Source organism: Monodon monoceros, unplaced genomic scaffold, assembly GCF_005190385.1.
Source record: "Monodon monoceros isolate NGI ecotype Baffin Bay Population unplaced genomic scaffold, NGI_Narwhal_1 Super_Scaffold_20, whole genome shotgun sequence".
Lineage (NCBI taxonomy): Eukaryota > Metazoa > Chordata > Mammalia > Artiodactyla > Monodontidae > Monodon > Monodon monoceros.
The window spans coordinates 71,882,768-71,885,944 of record NW_021703777.1 but is presented as its reverse complement, the minus strand read 5'-3'; positions in this window follow the sequence as shown (position 1 = coordinate 71,885,944).

Genomic DNA, 3,177 nt, shown 5'->3' with positions numbered 1-3,177 from the left:
CACGTTATTTGTCCATAAAAAGGAACGAAGTACTGATACATGCTGCAGCATGGATGAACCTTGAAAACATTCTGCCAAGTGAGAGAAGCCGCACACAAAGGACCGCACCTTGTATGATCTCATTTATATGAAATGTCCAGAATACTTAAATTTATAGAGACAGAAAGTAGATTAGTGGTTGCCAGGGCTTGGGGGCATGCGAGGTTAGGGGGATAACAGCTACAGGGTATGAGGTTTCCTTTTTGGAGGGATTAAAATGTTCCAAAATTAATGTGGTGATGGTTGCACAACTCTGAATATACTAAAAAACACTGAACTATACAGTCTAAGCGGGTGGATTGTATGGTATGTGAATGATATCTTAAGAAGTCTGTTACCAAAAAATCCATGCTCTTTGAATACATTATATCCCTCATTTGGCATTTACCATATATTGTCTTATACTTTTTTTCCTAATCAAAATGTTGTTTCACACCTCCCAAATAGTGATGATGATCTCTGAACTGTAGGGTTTCTTCCGGATTAGTTTTCCTCATTATATTTTTCAGATTTTTTCCAACAGGCATTACTTTTATATATGAAAGCTAGACTATACAGAAATGAAAATTCTGTGTGTCCCTTTGTGGATTCTTCTGATGCTAGTACAATCTCTTACACATAGTAGGTGCTTAACAATGATTTGTAAATATTATTGATAATGATGCTAGGTTTGAACGCTATTATGGATTTAAGTCTTTAGGTCTTTGGTAACATGCGAATTTGTTATTGGTAGCAGAGTTCAGGCAAAGCAGATGTCACCTTGTGATTATAAACCTTAAAACACTTAAAAAGTACTGAAAGAAAAATATATGCTTTAGTACGAATGCCAATTTTGATAGCAGATACTTCAGACATATGGTGGACTTAACTTTTATACTCATTTTCAAATGGACGCAGATATGTCATTTGGGTCAGCAGGCTTCCCCTACTCCTAGTCACTGCATGCAGTGGAATCGGCCCAAAGTGGCATCTCGTGTCAGCGTGCTGCATCATTTTGTGAATTATTTTACTTTACCATGTTTCTTCATGGAGACAAGGTCATCTTCTGACTATACTTTACTAACCCTTTTCCTCTGCTTGCCTTCTTCACTCTTCTTTATAACTTCTCCCTCTCGTCCTTTCTGGAGGGCAGGACAGAAGGGAAGCTCAGCTGGCTTGTACTGAGCAGTAATTATATGCCAGGCCCAGTTTTGGTCCTTTCACATTCAGAGATCCTGTTTGTTCCTCACAGTGATTTGCTGAAATGTTGCCATTTCAACCTCATTTGAGATGAGGAAACTGAGGCACATACTGTAAGCGGCAGAGTCTGGACTGGGACTAGTAAGACAGCTTGGTGTGCGGTTAAGAGCAGATCTGGCGCCAGGCTGTCTGGGCTTGAATCAGGGTTTCACTGCTCACCAGCTGTGTGACACCCCTCTCAGTCCCCTGGTTTTTTCACAGGCATGGTAATAGTGTATCTTACAGGGTTGAAATAGGGAATGAGTTAGTCAATTATTTGTAATGCACTTAAAACAGTGCCTGGCACAATTCAAGTGCCATGTAAGTGTTTTAAAAGTAAATAAACGAAAGCCTGTCTGACTCCAAAGCCAGTAATAGTGGAATTTCAGGCCTGCTTTTTGTTCCATTCTCCCATTATAGCAGCAGAATTAGACAAAGGCTAAACTTGGACTCTGAACAGGAAAGAGACTTTGCTGCTGAGGCACCCATGGACTTCTTGCCCTGCCCACTGTGGTCTGGCACCCCCCATCTCGCCTGTCTCTCCCATGCTATCATTCCCACCTGATTCTTTGCTCACCACACTCCAGTAACGCTGGCTTTCTGTGGGTTCCATGAACCCTACCAAGCTTACTTCTACCTCGAGGCCTTTGCACCCATCTGGAAATGTTTCTCCAGATTTTTGCATGATTAACATCTTCCTCATTCATGTCACCTCATCACGTCATCTTGTCAGGAAAACCTTCCTTGATCATCATTTGGGCTCTCAGGCAAAACAGCAGGCGTGCTCACATAAAGGTGGCTGAGAAGAGTTTATTAAGAGACAATTAGCAGGGAGTGGGCAGGCCAGAAACCAGAATAGGATGGGGAAGGCTTTACACCCAGTGGGCCTGGGGAAGTGGGGTGGCACAAGAGGAGACTGGGAACCTTCAGAGAACCCAAGGAGAGGCCCCAGACAGAGTGGCAGCCTTGGCGGAGTGGTGCCGCCAATCCCCCAGCCTTTTGCAGAAGAGGCAGCAAAAATACCCCCACTTCCCTCTCCTCCATCCTAATGACCTCCTGCCTCCCTCCCATCACCAGAAACTGGACTCACAGGCCAGCCTCCCAGGTGAAGGTGGAGAGGCAGTCCGAAGTTAGCCAATACTCTCTTCCCAGGTCATAGCCGATCTTTTCTCTCTTATCTTCTTAGCATATATCACTCTCCACCATTACCTTCTTTTGTTTTACCCCATTCCCTCTAGAATGTAATTATTTTGAGGGCTGGATCTTCCAGTTCTTCCCTCCCCTTCCCTTCCCTTTTTTCATCTCTGTGTCCCCAGCGCATAGTAAGTGCACAATAAAGATGAGTTAAATCAATCAACACACTGGGACATAGGTAGCTTGCCCGCAGAGAAAAAAGTTTATAAGGGTCGTTTATCTTTTTTTTTTTTCTTACAAAAAGATCAGGTGACTGAACATCCCTGGCATCGGGTCAGAGGGCTGCGCCTCTTGCCCCCCACTTCTGCGGCCGTGAGTGGGGGACAGCAGGTGCGGACGGCCACTGCTAGGCTGCGGCAGCGCGGGCTCCCCCGGGACGCGTGCGCCCGGCTCGCCGCGCGTCTCCCACGTGCGGCCCGACCCGCTTGCCCCTCCGCAGCCGGCGCGGCGCGGGGACGTGCGGGGCGGCTGCCCGAGTCCCTCTCCCAGTCGTGTCGTGGGCAGGGAGGGAGATACCCAGTGCTCACTCTCGGTTATTTTTAGTTGGTGGCTGACACCCCCGCCCCGGAGGGGGTGGGTGGAGCGGGCAGAGGAGGTGGGGAGGGAGGGAGCTCCTGGCGCCTCCGCGCTCGCTCCCGCGGGGACTCACGGCGCGGCCGAGCCGGGCGGCGCTGGGAACAGCTGCGGCGGCGTCCTCGGCTGCAGCGCGGCTCTCCTCCGGGACCT